This window comes from Pan troglodytes, chromosome 15, assembly GCF_028858775.2.
Source record: "Pan troglodytes isolate AG18354 chromosome 15, NHGRI_mPanTro3-v2.0_pri, whole genome shotgun sequence".
Classification (NCBI taxonomy): domain Eukaryota; kingdom Metazoa; phylum Chordata; class Mammalia; order Primates; family Hominidae; genus Pan; species Pan troglodytes.
The window spans coordinates 84,548,396-84,570,673 of NC_072413.2; positions in this window are offsets into that span (position 1 = coordinate 84,548,396).

Below are 22,278 nucleotides of genomic sequence, written 5' to 3' on the forward strand. Positions count from 1 at the left end.
ACATTTTTGGTAGGGAAGGCATTTTGCCATGTTAGCCAGGCTGATCTCAAACTGCTGACCTCAGGGGATAGATTTTCTTTTTCTTCCAATATAACATTTTATCATGGGTTGTATGTGTATGTGTGTGTGTGGTTTTTTGGCGTTTTTATTTGTTTGTTTGCTTTTGCTATTTTACTTTCATTTGAATTGTATTTATGAGAAAAGTCAGTGTTTTCTCTTACACTAATAGATGAGTAGAAACTCTTTGAGTAATGCTCTTGCTTCCTTGCTCCATAAAACAAGTTTCTGAATATGATCCACCCTTAGGAACATGTCTGGGTTGGCATTGCAGTGATTAGAATCTGATATTTCAATGCCCCAAACTATGGCTGCTTCTCAGGGAAGTAAGGAATTTGAAGCTAGGAGACAGGAATGGGCCACTGAGAAATGGACAGCATAGAGCTAACTTGAACAGGTAGCGGTATAGGTTAAAGTCAATTCCTATGATACCCTAGCAGTGATATTGATAGTGGAAGTAGAAACTAGATGGTGGGCTGAGTCTGGTACTCTGGCTTTGAATTAAAACACTGATGAAGGGTCAAGGTAGATCCTGGATGGACCTGCCCTATGAATACTCAAATTCAGAAGCAAATCCACTTTGGCATAAAAGTTGTTCAAGAAAGTTTGACAATTTTCTCACAGATTAACAATAAACATAATTTCACATAAAATGATTTTCAAATATAGAAGGCGATACATTATGTATGAAACTTAGAAAAGAATTTGTCAATAATCAATAGTTACTAAAAAATTGATAAATCAAGACATTGTGATTTGAGATACAAAATAGACGGTAGCTATGTAAAAATATGATAAAAAAATGGAAATATAAAGGTGAGGAAACTCTTAATAAAGAAACAATTACGAAAAGGGAAACTTACAGGAACGAAAAATATAATTTAAAAAATTGATGGATTAATCAGCAGAAAGTATACAATTGGAGGATAAATTATCAACCTTGATCAATCTGCAGATGTATACCATATTGTAAATAATGTTGATATGAAGGAAAGAATGAAAGAAAAGTAAGAAATATGAAAGGCAAAATGAGGAAGTCTAACACATCTGATGGAGGCCTAGAAGGAAAAAGGAGAACAACTATAAAATAAGAAATATTTGAGGAGATAATGATTGTTAATTTCCATGAGTTGATATAAAACACAGATTTATATAAGAAGGAATAAATAAAAATCCCAAGCAGGATTTTTTAAAAATCTGTCTTGTGAAGCTACAGAACACCAAAGATAAATTAGAAGATCATGAAAACTGCTAGAGAGAATGAAAAGATTGCCCAGAAAACATATTAGGACCACAACTGTAATCCATGGCACAGTGAATAAATATTTACAAAGCCTTAAGCAAAATTAACAGTTTGTCTAAAATTACATGTGCTGTAAATATATAAAAACAAAATAAAAACATTTATATTTACTTCAGAGAGTTTACCACAGAAGTCATTCTCTAAATGAAATTCCAAACCGAAACAGTTTGAGATTGAAAAAATATATTGTTGACCAAATAAGGAGATAAATTCAGACAAATGTTATCTTTTAAAATGTTAATATTAAGAAAAGGAAGAAATAAAAATTTAGGCAACAACATTATGTAAGCTGGGAGAAAAAATTGAGATAAAATACTTTTTTTCATTATGAGAGTTGATAATCAATAACTCATTAATTTTAAGTTTTAGTTAAGTTCAATATATGTAATAAACTTATACTTCTAAGAATTTACATAGAAAAAGTCATGTAAAATATCAAAGCCACTAAAATGAAAAGTAAAGGGTGAGCATAGAACAATAAATAAGAACAAGAGCAAACCTAAGTTCATTCAAAAGAGAAAAAATGAAAGAAAAAAGGAAACGAAAAAGTGAAACAAATAGAAAAACGAAGTCACTTGGTAGCAAAAATTTCAAATGGATTCATTATCAATATAAGTTGAAATTGACAAAATTTATAAAAGGCAAGAGATTGTCAACTGGAATAAAACAAAAATATAACTAAATATAATGGGAGATACAATAAAAACTTAAATTCTAAAATGAGAAAAAGCTTACAAGACAATAGCTATCAAAATAAAGCTTGGAAAACTATATTAATATATAGAAAAATGTATTTTTTGATTAAAATAACAACCAGTAGTAGGAAAAGCAATAGAATAATGGCAAAATACCTAATTCTGGTTTAATGCCAGGAAATTATAGCAATTTTGAACATCTATGTATCAAAGATTATCTCAAATATATAAATCAAAAATTAATTGAGCCATAAGACATGTTAAACAAATCATCCTTAATGTGAAAAATTCAACATAATTTAATTCAATACACTGAGAAAATAAAAGTAAATTTATAAAGAATGTAAATACAAAATAGAAACTGCACACCTTCCTTACACCAAATACAAAAACTAACTCAAGATGGATTAAAGACTTAAATGTAATAGCCAAAACTATAAAAACCCTAGAGGAAAATCTAGGCAATACCATTCAGGACATAGGCACAGGCAAAGATTTCATGATGAAATAGCCAAAAGCTATTGCAGCAAAAGTCAAAATTGACAAATGGGATCTAATTAAACTAAAGAGCTTCTGCACAGCAAAAGAAAGCATCATCAGGGTGAACAGACAACCTACAGAGTGGGAGAAAATCTTTGCAATCTATCCATTTAGCAAAGGTCTGATAGCCAGAATCTACAAGGAATTCAATTTACAAGAAAAAAACCAACAACTCCATTAAAAAGTGGGCAAAGGACTTGAACAGACACTTCTCAAAAGAAGACACTCAGGCAGCCAACAAACGTATGAAAAAAACAAAAAATTCAACATCACTGATCATTAGAGAAATTCAAACCAAAACCACAATGAGATACCATCTCACACCAGTCAGAATGGCCATTATTAAAAAGTCAAGAAACAACAGATGCTGGCGAGGTTGTGGAGAAATAGAAATGCTTTTACACTGTTGATGGGAATGTAAATTATTTCAACCATTGTGGAAGATGGTGTGGTGATTCCTCAAAGATCTAAAACCAGAAATACCATTTGACTCAGTAACTCCGTTACTGGGTATATACTCAAAGTAATATAAATCATTGCATTATAAAGGCATATGCATGCGTATGTTTATGCAGCACTATTCACAATAGCAAGAACATGGAATCAGCCCAAATGTCCATCAGTGATAGACTGGATAAAGAAAATGTGGTTCACATACACCATGGAATACAATGCAGCCACAAAAAGGAATGAGATCATGTCCTTTACAGTAACATGAATAAAGCTAGAAGCCGTTATCCTCAGCAAACTAACACAGGAATAGAAAACCAAACACCTGATGCTCTTACTTATGTAAGGGAGTTGAACAATGAGATCACGTGGACACAGGGAGGGGAACAAAACACACTGGGTACTGTTGGAGGGTGTGGTGGGAGGGGGGAGACTATTAGAAAAATAGCTAATGCATACTGTGCTTAATACCTAGGTTCTGGGTTGATAGGTGTAGCAAACCACTATAGCACATGACTACCTACGTAACAAACCTGCACACATTGCACATGTGCCCCGGAACTAAAAGTAAAAATAAATTAAAAAATAAAAAAGACAAAAACATTAATATTTAATCCAATTAACATACATATAATTCTGTATCCTTGATTTTATATCCAAAAATTAGAAGTACACATTTTTCTCTATATTCATTAGATACTTACAAAATTGATTCTATACTAGGCTATAAAGCAAGGCATAACTTATTTCAAATAACAGGTATTTCACATAATAGGTTTTCAATTGTATTGATGCAAACTCCTTCCTTTCATGTATCTCACAAAGGAACTTAAACAGGTGAGTACGGTTATCTAAGAGATATGTATTTCCTGTGATTGAAAATGTTATAGAAGCCACTTTTGAAGAAGAAAAGTTAATTGGACCCTACTGTCAAAAAAGCTAAGAAAATCCTGGGTCAAGCAAATCAATTTCCACAGTCTTGTATAGCCTTATGTAGGAGGAAGTAGAACAAAAGTTAAAGACCTCTTCCCTGACATGAGTCTAGCTTAAATCCAGCTGTGGCATTCACTGTAGTGTGGAAATTTGGGACAGGATAGTCTATCTCACAGTATTTCAGATTGCTTATTGATAAAATGTGAACATATAATATTAATGGAAAGATTAAATGAGATGAAACATACAAAGTCTTTAAAGGAGTGCCTAGTATACATTACACATTCAGAAAATGTCAACTTTATTATGTATGTTCACATTGACTCTCTTAGAGAGGATTCATAGTATATGACATCCTCCAAGATTGTTCTCCACTGGGCTCTTTTGTTGTTGTTGTTATTAATTTGTTTCAGAAGCAGCTCAAGGAAATACCATTCTGTACAATACATTTTAAGAATTACTATTGCAGAGGAGTCGTTCTAAATTTATGATTTCAGACTCACTAAAATAAAAATTAACTGAGCGCATATTCATTCTATCAACAAATACAACTTGAATTCTTACTGTGGAGCAGATATTTGTGGATCCTGCACTGGCAGGTGGGAGTAAAGGCAGGGGCATCCTGTCTATCTTAGCTAAAGCACAGTAATTTTCAGAGTCAAAACATTTCAATAAATGTCAAAGGTCATGAGGATGGTCCCCAAATTTGGCAATTTCAATGATTTCCTTTTTCTTATTAGGAATTGTTTCATTCCTATACAGAGAATTATAGATCTTGTGTGTTACTTGTGTTCTGTATGTAATTTGCTTGTGCAGTATTCTCATGCTTTTTCAATGTCACATAATTAATACCTCACTCAGCAAATATTTTTGTGACTCTACAATGGCATTGTGCTAGACATTGTCACGAAAAAGTGAATGAGTGACACATTTCTGCCTTCATTGGGTTGCAGTCTCCCTTGGAAAAAAAATTTCTAAATAAGCAGTGACAGCAACACAGACTGCCATGATATTTGAGAACACAGCATTAAGTAACAGCAGCAACAATTTCTATACAAATGAGTATGCTATTAATTTATGTAATCCATGTTAAATATTCTTAAGAATTTAAAGCAAAACAAACACAAAACCTTTTTTGTTGAGTCTCAGAATGCAATTTGTGTTACTAACTAGAACACTCTGTTGTTAATTTGAGTATATTAAGATTTTTAAAAAGACAAAAATGAGAGGTCTGTCATGGAGGCTAACAATTTCAAATCCTATTTCCAAGGCAAGTCTATGGACATTTGGAAAACAGGGACATTTCAAATGTCCCAAGGATAGAGACCCTTCTTACCCAGACACATATAGTTAAAGCAACTAAAAAACAATGCCAAGTATCTCCGTGTGTGTGTGTGTGTGTGTGATGTGTGTGATGTATGCAAATCTATTTTTCCCTAACAAGACAATATGAATGACTTAGCATTTCTCCATCCTAAACTTCTTTTAAAAATTGCTCTAAGTTGCTTTGTTCATTTTGATCAAGATTTATTTGGCCACTGGAGATCTTTTGCAGTTCCATATAAATTTTAGGATTATTTTTTCTATTTCCGTGAAGAATGTCATTAGTATTTTGATAGGGATTGCATAAAATCTGTAGATCGCTTTGGGTAGCATGGACTTTTTAACAATATCAATTCATCTAATCCATGAACATTGGATATCTTTCCATTTATTCGTGTCCTCGATTTTTTCATCAATGTTTTATACGTTTTATTATTGAGATCATTCACCTCCTTGGCTAAATTTATTCCTAGGTATTATTTTGGGGCTATAATAAACAGGGTTGTTTTACTTTCTTGATTTCTTTTTTATATAGTTTGCTATTGGTGTATAGAAACACTACTGATTTTTGCATGTAGGTTTTGTATCCTACAACTTTACTGAATTCATTTATTAGTTCTAAAAGTTTTTTGCTATATTCTTTAAAGTTTTCTATATGTAAGATCAGGTCATCTGTAAATAAGGATAATTTGACTTCCTCCTTTCTAATTTGGATTCCCCTTATTTCTTTCTCTAGACTAATTGCTCTGGCTAGGACTTCTGGTACTATGTTAAATAAAAGATGAAAGTAGCCATCCTTATATTGTTCCAGATCTTAGAGGAAAGAGTTTAACTATTCCCCATTCAGTATGATGTTAGCTACGAATTTGTCATATATGGCTTTTATTGTGTTGAGGTATGTTAATTCTACAGCTAATTTATTGAGAGTTTTTATTATGAAGTGAAGTTGAATTTTATCAAATGCTTTTCCTGCATTTATTGAAAAGATTATATACTTTTGTGATTGATTCTGTTGAAATAATATTTCATATTTATTGATTTGAATATGTTGACCCATCCTTGACGAATCTCACTCGATCGTGGTAAATGATCATCCTAATGTGCTATTGAATTAGTTTTTCTAGCATTTTGTCAGATTTTTGCATCAATGTTTGTCAGGGATGTTGGCCTATATTTTCTTTTTTGTTATGTCCTTGCCTGGTTTTGGTATCAGGGTAATACCAGCATCATAGAATGAGTTTGAAAGAATTTCTATTTTAGTAACCAACACACCATGATATTGGCATAAGAAATGGACACAGAACAATGTATCAGAATAAAGGACACAGAAATAAACTCACTATAGCCAATTGATTTTTAACAAAGATACCAAGAACACACAGTGGGGAAAGAACAGTCTCCTCAAAAATGGTGCTGTAAAAATTGGATATCCACATGCAGAAGAATAAAAGATCATTATCCCTTACCATATACAAAAGTCAACTCAAAATGGATTACAGATTTAAATGTAAGACCTGAACCTATAAAACTACTATAAGAAAACATAAGGAAAATGTTTCATGAGCTTAGCCTGGGCAATAATTCTTTGGATAAAAACTCAAAAGCTCAGGCAACAAAAGCAAAAAAAGAAAAATGGGGTTAAATCAAACTAAAAAGATTTTGCTAAACAAAGAAAATAATCTTTGTCTAAACAGACAACTTGCAGAATCAGAGAAAATACTTGCAAATTATGCACCTGGCAAGGATAATATCTAGAATATATAAGGAACTCAAACAATTCTATAGCAAAAAAAAAATCTTATTTTGAAATGAGCAAAATACCTGAATAAATATTTCTTCAAGGAAAACATACAAAAATCCAGTATGAATATAAAAAATGCTAAGCATCATCAATCATCAGGTAAGTGCAAATCAAAGCCACAAGGAAATATCATCTCACCTTAGTTAGAATGGCTATAATAAAAAAGATAAAAAAATAACAAATGCTAGTCTGGATGTGGAGAAATAGGAACCCTTATACACTGTTGGGAATGTAAATTAATGTTGGCATTATGAAAAATAATATGGAGGTCCCTCAAAGAATTAAAAATAGAACTATCATATGAGCCAGCAATCCCACTGCTGTATATGTATCCAAAAGAAATGAAATCAGTATGTCCAAGAGATAGCTGCACCCTCATGTTCATTGCAACATTATTCTTCATAGAGAAGATATGAAATCAACACAAGTGTCTATCAACAGATGAACAGATAAAGAAAAAATATATATATACACACACACACAAAGAAATACTAATCATCAACAAAAATGAATGAAATCCTGTCATTGATGGTAACATGGATAAACTTTGATGACATTGTGTTAACTGAAAATACAAGAACAGAAAACCGAGTACAGCATGATGTCACACATTCGTGGAATTTTAAAAAGCTGATCTCGTAGAATTACAGAGTAGAGTAACGCTTGACAGTGGCTGAGAAGAGTAATGCTTACCAGTGGCTGAGAAGAGTAGGGAGTAGGAAGGAATGGGGAAAGATTGTTCAATGGGTACGAAATTACAGATATATAACAGAAATAAGTTCTGGTGTTCTATTGCACAGTAGGATGGATATAGTTAACAATATCAGAAGAGAGAATGTGAAAGTCCTCACCACAAAATAATGATAAATATTTGAGGTCATAGATAAGCTAAATACCCTAATTTGATTTTTACACAAGGTATGAATGTATCAAGACATCACATTATACCCATAAATCTGTACAAGTATTATGTACCAATTAAAAATAAAATCTACGATTAAAAAAAGCACATAAAAATTATTCTAAGTTTTTGGCTCCTTGACAGCAAAACACACTGAGAAATAAGACGTTCATTTGATTATGGAAATGCTGGAAAGCTGGAAGTCAACTTTAAGTGTACTCCCTTTAAGTGACCTTCATAATACAGTTTTTCTGCAAGTATTTCTGCGAGAGTCATCTGTGCTGCTAATTAGTTTTTAGATTCGCTTACCTTTTTCTGTTAATTGGAAGTTATCACTCTGCTTCTCATCCCCCCATCCCTTAATATTATTCATTAAGAATAGTTACAAGAAATAATTATTCATGCTTATATGTACAATTTGTTTATTTGGAAAGAATTCTGTATTGGTAAATAAATCCAGGCAACAGGAGTTGGCAGGAAGACTATTATGGAGGCATTTTGATAAGTAGTGTTTATGCGTGTGTGGCAAAGCACACCATTGCAAATTTCAAATTTTCAAATTTCAAGTATTTAAATTTCAAATTTTCCCAGAAATTTTGAATTGGAGATTGAGATAGAGTCAAGATTGGGACACCCAAAAGTGGTTGCCAGAGCCCTGAGCACTACACTTAGGGAACCCTAGTTTAACGATCGCTGGAGGAAAATGTATAGGTAATTTCTTAGATGTATAGAAAATAGGTGATCCTGATGTCAAATAGCACATGATAGAAATAATGTTTCATTTCTGATAGAAATAACAGGTGATTCTACTGATAAAGTATTCTTTTCAAAATTCTTCTCTATGTCAAGAATACAAAGGAATGGTTTTATAGAAAACTGGTTTATTTCTAAATATATGCATGCACCTGTGTTCACATTTTGTGTATGGGTGTGATTCCTTTGGAGATATAAAAATCCTCTATTATATACACATCAGGTTCTGAATGGGTGTTTATAATTCTATTTGTTCTATAGTGAAAAGTGAGGCTTTAAAAAGCCATTACTAATGTTGCTATTAGTGAAAGATTATGTAGCTGCTATTTTGCTTTAGATCACAGTTTTTTTGGTTTTGTTTTTACATATGAGAATTATTACTCTCGTAGTATGTTCTCAGAGAGACTTCGATACGCACACACATGAACATGCATGCTAACATCCACTGTTTTGTATAAACAATTAGGTTTACTGGAAGAACATACAAAAAGTCAAGATGCACGTTGCATTGGATTTTTCATAAGGTGAGGAAGACGAGATACATCCTTGCTGTTGGTCAAGTGTGTTTGCACTGTTCCTGTTCCCACACTTTGCACAATTCTTTTCTAGGTCTGAAACCACTGACCCCCAACTACATACAGTGTCTATTAGTCGGGGGTTCTCAGAGAAACAGAATATATACCCAATATAAATCTCCTCACATATAAACATAAACACAAGGAGATTTATTACAGGAGTTAATTGAAATTGGCTCACACAATTATGGTGATTAAGAAGTCCCATCTGCCGGGTGCGGTGGCTCACGCCTGTAATCTCAGCACCTTGGGAGGCCGAGGTGGGTGGATCACGAAGTCAGGAGATTGAGACCATCGTGGCTAACATGGTGAAACCCCGTCTCTACCAAAAATACAAAAAAAAAAATTAGCTGGGCATGGTGGCGGGCGCCTGTAGTCCCAGCTACTCGAGAGGCTGAGGCAGGAGAATGGCATGAACCCTGGAGGCGGAGCTTGCAGTGAGCGGGGATAGCTCCACTGCACTCCAGCCTGGGCAACTGAGCAAGACTCCGTCTCAAAAAAAATAAAAGCAAAAACGTCCCATCATCTGCTCGGTGTCTGCAAACTGAAGAACCAGGAAAGCCAGTGAGGTAATACAGTTTGCGTCTAAAGGTTTGAAAACCAGGAGTGTAATACCTGATGGCCAAAAAAAAAAAAAAAAAAAAAAAAAAAAAAAAAAAAAAAAAAATCCCAAGTCAAACAGCAAGCAAACGTATTCTTTCTGCACCTTTTTTGCTCTATGTAGACCCTCAAGGTATTGCATGATGTCCACTCACGTTAATGAGGGTGGATCTTCCTTACTCAGTCTACTGATAACAAATATCAATCTTGCAGACACAACTAGCAACAATGATATGCCAGCCTGGGTAACTCTTAGCCCAGTCAAGTTAACACAACATTAACCATCACAGGACCTCTGGCAGAGACCAATAACCGTCTCCCAATATTTTTTGCCTCCTTATTCTATAGGAATAGAATTATATAGTTAGTTTTGTGTTGCAACCCAACAATAGGAACTTTGGATCTTGTTTTTCTTTGTGTAATAATAAACCTGGCATGTGGCACAAGTTTAAAACTCTATACTTGCTACATCTTTATGTCCTCGAGTTATACTCAAGTACATGAAGTTGTAAGTTACATTATTAACTTGCCTAGTTTCTCCAGCACTTGGACCCTCATATTCATGTCAATATCTTTTGTCAGAGAGTTTTGACCTGGTAACTGGGACCTATTGACTTTTAAGGTCTGAACATTTATCTAGCCATCTGGATCTTCAAAAATAGTTTGTTTTGGTTTTTTGTCTTACTGTGCATGCCTAGCTTCCCCACAGATTGGTAATGAAAATTTTATCCGTCCAAACAACCACATGAACCTACCACCACATCCCCACTGTTGCCTGTACTTCCACAGCTAGGTCACAGACCAAATCACTGTATGTCTGCTTCATGATAAGGAATTTAACCGACAATAGAACCAATAAAAATCCAGGATAGGGAAAGCTGTAGTATTTAGAAGTTCTAATGATATTAGAACAGAAGACCCCTCATAGAACCTACTTTCCACTCACATTTTTGTTTTTTAGGGGAGATCTATTTCAAAACAACATTTTAGAGAGAAGCCTGTACATAAAATGTATAAAGAGCATCTCTGATTAAATCACGGTGAAATCCACAGAATTGTTTTGACTCCTATATGACAACATTGAGGCTCCAGAGCAGTAAAAATGACTTTAAAACACATCAGAGACAGACCTTGGGGTGAAACCTGGGTTTATAGACTTTCTTTCCCAAGCTCCTTCTCACCACCACCTCATGGCCGACTCCATAGGCAATGCACATTCTTAGACGGAAATCCCAAAGTTTATTTGACATATGAGATTAAATTAAAAGCAGTTAAAATGTTTACTAATAATATTTGAGAGAAAGACTTTGCTTTTCTTCTGGTATTTAACTTGGTGGGTGAAAAATGTTCCCTTCCCAACCTTTTCCTTGTAATTAGAGGTAAGTCCATTCTCATGATGGTAATATGCTAATATGCTAATATGAAACAGAACTCTTGAGGAAAGTTTATTCCTAGAAGAATGTCAGAGTATTTGTTTCTCTGTAGTTTGGTGGTCTTCATTAACAATCTCCAATGAAAGAAATTTTGGTGGGATGCCTTTTACGTTAGCCAAGTATTAAATAGCATTCATATAACATACTGGCAAATTTAAAACATTAATGTTTATAACTGAAAATAAAACCAAGTAATTCTCAATGGATTAGAAAATATTAGAAACTATATTCCAAAGAAGTTATACAATTATGCTGATCACATTTTGTATTCCCATAATTTTATTGGCTTATAAATTATTCCATGTATTTTGTCCAATAAAATTATTTAATTGGTAAAAGAAATTGCAGTTTGGGTAAAGATACAATTTAGCTCACTTTATGCATTTTGGCATATCATTCCTCTGCAAAATTTATAAATTACAATGAATAAGGTCATGTGAGTGGCAGTGGAAAATAAAATGCATCTATATATGCATTTTTAATAGGATTCAGCATATTTCAAGAGCACAAAAGGATTGCGAAGCAGAGGCTTTTTGTAAATATTGAAAAACAAGTTTAAGAAACTCTATTTCTAAAGCAACGTTGTCCTTCTCTGTTCTCTGATTCCATACTAAATCTTTTTACAAATGTGATTTGTAATTTACATCCTAATAATTTGGATTGTTTTGTTTTTGGGAAACTAAAACAAACAAAAAATTCAAGGTAATGTTATTTATTCAAAACAATGTCATGGAGATAAATTGTCATTAAGGAATAGACAGCTAGATAGAAAGATAGATGGGCAGACAGATAGATATACATAACTCTATGGACTCATAATTATACAGACACTTACGTAGTTAGAGTTACAGCATACAATCTGTCTGAGAAAGTACCGTTTTTTTTCCTCTTTCGTTACCCTCGTGTTCCCAAATCTAGCATTTCGTGCTCTAGTTACATTAAACACCAGATTTCAGGAATATTTTATGCTGTTTTTCATTTTCCAGTCTTTGCTTCTCCTCCTTCCTTGTACTGCATTGTCTTTCCTTCTTATATGCCTAACCAGCTGTGAGGGCAGACATTATTATCTCCTCTCTGAAGCTCTCCCTGGTCTGCCTTCCTGGAACTTATTTCTTCCCTGTACTATTTCCAGATTTCAAATTATTTTCACATATCAGACCTTAGCTGATAGTCTTAAATATTCTGAAGTCTCAGACAATCTGAAGTACACCGAATTCGGCAATCTGCTAGAGAAAATAAAGAATGGCATCGGGAAAAATTATTCCTCTGAAATCTGTCTGTTTTCCTGAAGAAAATATTTCTCACTGGTCACAATGACTATGATTATTTATACTTTCTCAACATGCCTCAAATATATTGAACCTTCCCATTTAGCAAAAGTCTTTGCCTCCTATGTCCTAGGCAAATCCAATGCCATCAAACAGGAAACATGGATCTTGTGACATGCTTGTTCTTTCTGTCCTTCTAGGGACTATAATTTTTGAATCACAGAGCAAGTTCATAGTTAATTTGGCTAATTACTGACAGATAGCTCTTTAGAAGATCTGTACTAAGTTACAGTCAACTAGCAGAGCTCAATATCCCCTGCTTATGTATACTTTTCTCAACAGTTAGCTAATCTAATTTTTACTTTATGCCAATCAGATGTGCAAAGCTAGCTTTCATTGTTGGCTTTCATTTGGATTTTCCTGATCACTAAGGAGTTTGACATTTCTTATTCTCTTATGCATTCAGTTTTCACATTCTGAGAAATCAGAATATGTACTGTTTTTTTCTTTATTCCTTTTTTTTTAAAAAAATACTGGATACATGTGCAGAAGGCGCAGGTTTGTTACATAGGTATACGTGTACCTTGGTGGTTTGCTGCACCTGTTAACCCGTCCTCTAACTTCCCTCCCCGCGCCCCCCACCCCCCAACAGGCTCTGGTGTGTGTTGTTCCCCTCTGTGTCCATCTATTCTCAAAGTTCAACTCCCACTTATGAGTGAGAATATGCAATGTTTGGTTTTCTGTTCTTGTGTTAGTTTGCTAAGGATGATGGTTTCCAGCTTCATCCATGTCCCTGCAAAGGACATGATCTCATTCCTTTTTATGGCTGCATAGTATTACATGTGTATATGTACCACATTTTATTTATCCAGTCTATCTTTGATGGACATTTGGGGTGGTTCCACATTTTTGCTATTGTAAATAGTGCTGGAATAAACATGTGTGCATGTGTCTTTATAGTAGAATGATTTATATTATTTTGGGTATATACCCAGTAATGGGATTGCTGGATCATATGATATTTCTGCTTCTAGATCCTTGGGGAATCGCCATACTGTCTTCCATAATGGCTGAACTAATTTACACTCTCATCAACAGTGTAAAAGCGTTCCTATTTCTCCACAGCCTCGCCAGCATCTGTTGTTTCCTGACTTTTTGATCATCCTCATTCTGATTGGCATGAAGTGGTATCTCATTGTGGTTTTGATTTGCATTTCTCTGATGATCAGTGATGCTGAGTTTTTTTCATATGTTTGTTGGCCTCATTAATGTCTTCTTTTGAGAAGTGTCTATTCATATTCTTTGCCCACTTTTTGATGGGGTTGTTTTTTCTTGTAAGTATGTTTAACTTCCTTGTAAATTCTGGATATTAGACCTTTGTCAGATCGGTAGATTGCAAAAATTTTCTCCCATTCTGTAGGTTGCCTGTTCACTCTGATGATAGTTTCTTTTGCTGTGCAGAAGCTCTTTAGTTTAATTAGATCCCATTTGTTAGTTTTGGCTTTTGTTGAAATTGCTTTTGGCATTTTAGTTATGAAGTCTTTGCCCATGCCTATGTCCTGAATGGTATTGACTGGGTTTTCTTCTAGGGTTTTCACATTTTTGGGTTTTACATTTAAGTCTTTAATCCATTTTGAGTTAATTTTTGTATAAAATATAAAGAAGGGGTCCAGTTTCAGTCTTCTGCATATGGCTAGCCAGTTTTCCCAGCACCATTTACTGAATAGGAGATCCTTTACCCATTGCTTGCTTTTGTCAGGTTTGTCGAAGATCAGATGGTTTTAGATGTGTGGTGTTATTTCTGAGGTCTCTGTTCTGCTCCATTGGTCATGTCTGTTTTGGTACCATTACCATGCTGTTTTGGTTCCTATAGCCTTGCAGTATAGTTTGAAGCCAGGTAGCGTGACACCTCCAGCTTTGTTCTTTTTGCTTAGGATTGTGTTAGTTGTACAGGGTCTTCTCTGATTCCATATGAAATTCAAAATTGTTTTTTTCTAATTCTGTGAAGAATGTCAATGGTAGTTTGATGGGAATAGCATTGAATCTATAAATTACTTTGGGCAGTATGGCCATTTTAATGATATTGATTCTTCATGAGGATGTAATGCTTTGCATTTGTTTGTGTTGTCTCTTATTTCCTTGAGCAGTGGTTTGTAGTTCTCGAAGAGTTCCTTCACATCCCTTGTTAGATGTATTCCTAGGTATTTCAGTCACATTTTAGTGATTGTGAATGAGAGTTCATTAATGATTTGGCTGTCTGCTTGCCTATTGTTGGTATAAAGGAATGTTTTTAATTTTTGCACATTGTTTTTGTTTTCTTTAAATTTATTATTCATTTTCAGGAAGGTTTCTTATAGCCTTAAATATAAAATATATGTGAGTTTCTAGGTGGGAGATGGCATTTTCCAATCTATCGTTTGTTAACTCAGTCTAAGGTAGTGGTTATCAAAGGACATGGATTTTTCCCCTTGGAATTTTGGAAATAAAGGGAGACATCTTGTGTTATCTTGGTGATTGGGGGGAGTTATATTGGCATGTTGTGGGTTAGAACCAGGGAAACTAGATTTTCTACAAAACTTTGATATGTTTCACTAGGTAATTATTTGACTAGAAAATACTTAGAATTATTTGATCCTAAAACTGAACTCCATTTTAAATATACCACAAAGTAGTTTTGAATAATTTTTCATATACACTGTTTTCCCCAGAAATGCACCTATAATACAAATTTATGAAAGCATCGTGGGGAACCTTACCAAAAAATGTTGATCATTTTTGAAAATCAAATCATGGACACTAATGAACCTCTCGGTGTTTGAATATACATTGAAACATCCATTCATAAATTAACATTTGTAGCTTTGAAGTCATAGTAATTCTATACATAGATGCTAATATAGCCTTGACAAACAATTTACCATTTCAAATACTGAATAGATCATTATAAATTTAAATTATTCTACTTCACCTTATATTAGAGTAATATATTATACTTTTAAAAATTATATTTGATATTGAGTTATAGTATACATTTTTCTGAGCATAGAAAGGAGAGCTTTACACAATATTTATTGTTAAAAGGAGATTTGGGGTCTCCTGCTACATCAAGGTCTATATTAACCATATGTGAATAGCAATTCTTATTTTGGATAGAATCATATACACATCAAATTTTTTCCTTATGATTTATGCCTTTTAGATTTTTTTGAAGAAATTATCTATACTCAAGGGTCACAACAATATACACATACATTTTCTTCTATTAAAAAATACATATGTATACACACATATATTACTTCTATTAATTTTGTCGCTGTAACATCCATGTTTAAGTTTAATCCAAATAGAAAGCATGATGATAGATAACAAGATAAGTGTGTAGTTTGATTTTATTTTTTATATTGTGAGCCAGTTTTCCCAATAATATTTGTTTCCTAAGAGTTTAAACTTTATCTCCCTTTACTGTGGTGCTGCCTTATCAGATATCAATTTCCCATTACATATAATTCCTAAGAGATCTTTAATCATTTTTTGGTCCTATTTTTCAGTTCCTTCAGGAGTACTTTACATTTTTTATAATGTGTTTTTGGCATATTATGATATGTATCTGTACTATTCAAAATCTTGATTCTTTTGTATAAATTTTAAATGATTTTATTCAATTTATAAAAACTAGCCAGAATATTGCTGACAACCTGAATTGATACATTTATTGTGGGGGAATTGACATCTTCACACAATTAATTTTCTGCATTCATAAACATGTGTATCTTCATTTGTACATAATTTTTGTGTTATTTAAATTTTATTCCCCACATATACACTGTGCATTATATAAGTCAATTGTGATACCTTTGATGTTTTTTGTTCTAACTCTAAATTATATATTATGTATTTCTAAGATGATTACTGTCATTATAGAGAATTATAATTGTTTTTCAAAGGTGTACATGAATCTGAGGATCTTGTTGAAATATCATGTACTTGGAATGATTTCTGACTTCTGGTGTTTTTTTCTGTGTAAAGAATCACACTGTCTGCCCATATTGAGAGTTTTATATCTCCCTTTCCAATCTTTACACCTCTTTTCTTTTTCTCTTTCTTGTGTTATTGTATTGGGGGAGTTCCAGTAAAATATTAAAAAATTGGTGATACAAGTCAACTTATCTTGCCACTAATCTTAAAGAAAATATATCTGAAGTTTCTACAGAAATTTTATATTTGTTGTATATTTTGGTCAACAACCTTCATCAAGTTAAAAAATATGCAAATATGCATTGATTCCTATTTCTTAGGAGACTGATGATATATTTTTAGAGAATTTACCATGGTTAACAGCACTGGCTCAAAGTAGACTGTTTTAGTTCAAACTGTGGTGCAATCACTACCCAGTGTATGACTTTCTGTCTTCCTCCCTTGCCTCTTATGTAAAATGTAGTCAATAATAATATTTTTCTCATATGGATTTCTGAGTGTTAAATCAATTAACATGTGAAAAGGTCTCAGTGCCTGGTACATGGGAAATGCTAATTGCAAAGTATTATTTATTTGATTTTAAGAGAAATTTAGTTATAATTTATTCAAATATTTTATGTCTTTATATGCACATGTATATTATATATGTTTTTTTCTTTTTAAGACTCTTATTATGTGGACGTTTTTACTTATTTATATATGCCCTTCCTGTATCTTATTTTTTTTCATTATATTCCATCATTGGTTGACCACAGATAATTCCTCTGCAAAATGTTCCTGCTCACTAATTGACACTAACTGACATTTCATCTGTATATATTCTGGTCTTTTATATTCTTTACTTATTGTCTTTTTAATGCTCAAAATTTTGACATGCTTCTTACATTGGCAGTTGGGAGATAGTTTTATTTCAATGCAAGGATTATTACTTATGTTGAATTTGTACATGTACCCAAATTCTTATTTGTACAGTAAAACTTTTAAGAAATATTTAAAATATTAAAGAGATGATGTATAATATTTCATAAAGTACATAAAGAGTATTATAGTAAATACTCATATGTCTAATTTTGAATATAGAATGGTGCTATATCTATTAAGGTTCCATCTACATATCTCCTTAATGTCATCTCTCTTGTAGTCACAGCAGAGGAATCCACCACTGTGAATTTTGTGCTTGCATTCTGTTGCTTTTTTTCTTTGTACAAATATTTAGTACAATGTCTCATACATATTTAAAATTATCCTTCTATAACTTGCTTATGTGTCCTTCTGTGACTTGTTTATTTCACTAAACATTATGCTGGTGAAATTTATGTTGCTACATAAGTTTTTATTTATTTTGAAAACTTTATAGTGTTTTGTTAATTCACTACAATTTGTTTATCTGTTCTTAGATTGATAGACCATAGAGCCTTTTCATAAAAACAATTCAATTCTAAATATTCTTATATATTCCACCGGGTACATATTGTCAAACATTTCTCCGTGGCCTAACTAACACTTGATACTGCAGCCTTTTTCATTTATTTTAATACAGTAGGAATAAAATAATGTTTCGTTAGGATTCAATTTGTAAATCATTGACTGTGTACAAGGTTGAGTTTTCCTATTGTATAAGCCATCCCTTTTTCCTTTATTATAAAATACCCATTTGTGTCTTCTGCTTATACTTTAACTGTTTTGTGTTTTTATCTTAAAGATCTATAAATCTTTCATATGGACTTCAAATACTATGGCTTTGTCTGTTATTTTCATCCCAAATACATTGATACAGTTTGAAATGTATTCTTTAAACATTTTAAATAATTTTTCAATTTTTATTATTTATTTATTTATTTATTAGATGAAATTTTGCTCTTGTTGCCCAGGCTGGAGTGCAATGGCACTATCTTGCTCACTACAACCTCTGCTTCTCAGGTTCAAGCAATTCTCCTGCCTCAGCCTCCCGAGTAGCTTGGATTACAGGCATCCATCACCCTGCCCAGCTAATTTTTGTATTTTTGATTGAGATGGGGTTTCACCATGTTGGTCAGCCTGGTCTTGAACTCCTGACCTCAGGTGATCCTCCCATCTCAGTCTCCTAAAATGCTGGGATTACAGGCATGAGCCACCATGCCTGGCCTTAATTTTTAAATATTTTTAATAAAATATTTTGCTATGCATATGTTTTCATTTTATTTTAATGTATTTAATATTTTTTTATTTCTCCAAGTTCATAAATACATTTCTCAATATTTTAACTTCCGAACTACATTTATAACAACACTCAAAGTAATGTCAGTTAATTTAGTTTTGACAGAATAAACTTTAAAAGGTTTGCTTTGATATCTTTAACTGCATAAAATTAAAATAAAACTTTTTGGAATTAACTGACCTTCTCTTTAAAGCATCTGTGACACAGATGTAGATATGGAATAAATTAGATCTGCTGAAATATTTTTCTGTCAATGGACACAACACCATAGTAGCTATTTCTTCATTTTTCATACGTAAACTTAAATTATAAAGTGAATGAAATTTGTGAATGAAAACACAATTAGATCTAAATGAAAGGTCATGTTTTATAGAGTGATATGTGCCTGCACTTTCTGTACTCATATGTGTCTCTGAATTCAGTTTTCTTATATCAACTACTAACTTTTGCAATAGAGTCTAATGTTTCTTCTGCAGATTTCTACCTACTAGTTTTCATGTAACCAGTGACATACAAAGTGGTTTCTATGGTGAATGATAAATGTCAACAGATATTTGTGCAAGCTGTACACTCACAGTCTTGAGAGGCTAGCATTAAGTACTTAATCTTTTATTAAATACAAGCATTATTTTCAGAGCTAATTCGTAATAAAATATTTATTCCAAAGCCTAAGAAGCATTACCAAACAAGTTTACAAAGTGGTTTTTGATGTTTGCAATACAATAAGTGAAGCCACCACTGCAGGAAAGGCATGAGACTACTCTTTATATGGTCTATGTTGGAGATTAGTCAAGTTTCATTCCACATATATATTTTATATACAACCTGCTTACAATTTTTCATAGTTCTACTGACCCAAACAGCAATACCTGGTGGCTTTGTGGATCTCACAAGCCAACACTCAGGACCCGGCACACCTGGCTAGTATATTAAGTGGTCAACAGGAATCTCTATCACAATTACTTAGGTCCTGAAGGAATTAGGTATCCCTAGTTACTCCTTTCAGAGCACATTTGATTTACTAAAGAAATTATTCCCTCAAACAAGTTTTCCAAACTTTTAGACTTTTCTTCTTCCTTGGGAGCACCAATTATTCTTAGGTTTGGTCATTTAACATAACCAAAACTTCTTGAGGCTTTGCTTATTTTTTTTAATTCTTTTTTTCATTGTCTTCGTTGGATTAGGTTAAAAGCCTTGTCTTCAAGCTCTGAAATTCTTTCTTCTACTTGTTTGATTCTATTGTTGAAACTTTTCGATTTATTTTGCATTTCTCTCAGTTTGTCTTTCATTTCTAGAAGTTGTGATTGTTTTTTACTTATGCCATCTGTTTCTTTGGAGGTTTATTCACCAATATCGTGCATTAATTCTTTAATTTTTTAAGTTGGTTTTCATCTTTCTCCTGTGCCTCCTTGAGTAGCTTAATAATCAACCTTCTGAATTCTTTTTTGTGGAAATTCGGTGATTTCTTCTTGGTTGAATCCATTGCTACTGTTTTGGGGGGGTGAAAAAAAAATACCTTGCTTTGTCATATTACCAGAATTGTTTTTCTGGTTTCTTCTCATTTGGGTAGACTATGTCAAAGGAAAATTCTTGGGATCAAGAGCTGCTGTTCAGATTATTTTGTTCCATGAGGTGATCGCTTGATATGGTGCTCTCCCCTTTCCCCTATAAATGGGGCTTCCTGAGAGCCAAACTGCAGTGATTGTTTTTGTTCTTCTGGGTCTAGCCACTCAGCAGAGCTACCAAGCTCAGTCCTGTGATGTGATCCTTCTTCAGGTCTCTCAGCTGCGGATACGAGCACTTCCTCTAGTGGAGGTGGCAGGGGAGTGAAGTGGACTCTGTGGGAGTCCTTGGTTGTCGTTTATTTAGTGTGCTGGTTTTCTCAAATGCTGGCTGTGCTAGACTTTAAGCTGCCACATAAACAGACACAAGACTCCTGGCTAGCCAGGATGTTACAGGCAGTAGAATTCACTGCTGTTTTCTCCTTTCTTGGAGCAGAGTTGTTCTTTTATGAGTTGCTGTAATGACTTGAGTTGGTTGGCTTCCAGCTAGGAGGTGGTGTCTTCAAGAGAGCATCAGTTGCAGTAGTATGGGGGATACAAGCTTGCCCTAAGGCTGCCTGGGTAAGTATTCAGGTTTCTCAGGGCATGGTGTGGTAGGTATAGAGCACCCAAGAGATTATGTCTTTTGACTTCAGCTACCAGGGCAAGTAGAGAAAGACCATCAAGTGCAGGCAGGGTTAGACATGTCTGAGCTCAGACTCTCCTTGGGCAGGGCTTGCTTTGGCAGCTGTGGGGACGGGTGTGTGGTTCTCAGGCCAGTGAAGTTATGTTTCCAGGAGGGGATTATGGCTGCTGTTGCTGTGTCATACAGGTTTCCAGGGAAGTAGGGAAAAGCCAGTAGTGACAGGCCTCACCCAGGTTCCAGGCAGCCAGCAAAGCCCATCTCACTCCTATGGTGCCCCACCAACAGCACTGAGTTTATATCCAGGCAGCCAGTGAACAGGGCTGAGATCGTGCCCCAGGCTGCAAGTGTCCCTCTGAGAAAGCAAGCAGTGCTTTCAGTCCCCACCGCTCCCCACGTGTCACAGCTTCTGTTTCATACCTGGACTTCCCATTTGCCCCTGCTCCCTTGGATTCTGCCCAGGAAAATTCATGCTTAGTCTAAATTATTACAAAGCTCTGCTGGAAGTTTCCTTCTCCCTGTGGTTCTTCCGCAATTAGACTGGCAGCCCTCCCTAAAGACCCCTGTGAGATAAAGTCAGAAATGGCTTCCCTGGGCTTCCCTGGAGACCAGGAGTGCCTACAGGGCCTTTCTTGCTGCTGCTAATTTGTTCAAAAGTAAAATGAGAGTTTTCTGACTTAGAAGGTATCATTCCATTGCGTTCATAAAATAAACTGAGTGGCTTTTGCTCTTTCTAAGTTTTTTATTGTAACAACTTGTTTGTTGCAGGAATAAAGTGTTCTTTGAAAGTATAATAGAACTCAACTTCAATATCCTTTGGAACTGGGTATTTCTGACACATTTAAAAGTTTTGATAATCTTTTGTTATTAAATTTTTTATTTCTTTGACAAATATTTAATATTTTCTATAAATTTAGCTATTTCACTAGATTCTGAAGCATATTATTGTATTTTATAATGCTTAATGTTTATTGTGTTTACAGTTATCCATTTAAAATCTATACATTATCTTCTTTTTTTCTTGATCAGTTTTATTAGAGGTATGATCAAACATACGTATATATTTTATAGGAAACATGTATTACATTTTATTAAAATTTTTTTTAATTATACTTTAAGTTTTAGGGTACATGTGCACAACGTGCAGGTTAGTTACATATGTATACATGTGCCATGCTGGTGCGCTGCACCCACTAACTCGTCATCTAGCATTAGGTATATCTCCCAATGCTATCCCTCCCCCCTCCCCCCTCCCCACCACAGACCCCAGGGTGTGATATTCCCCTTCCT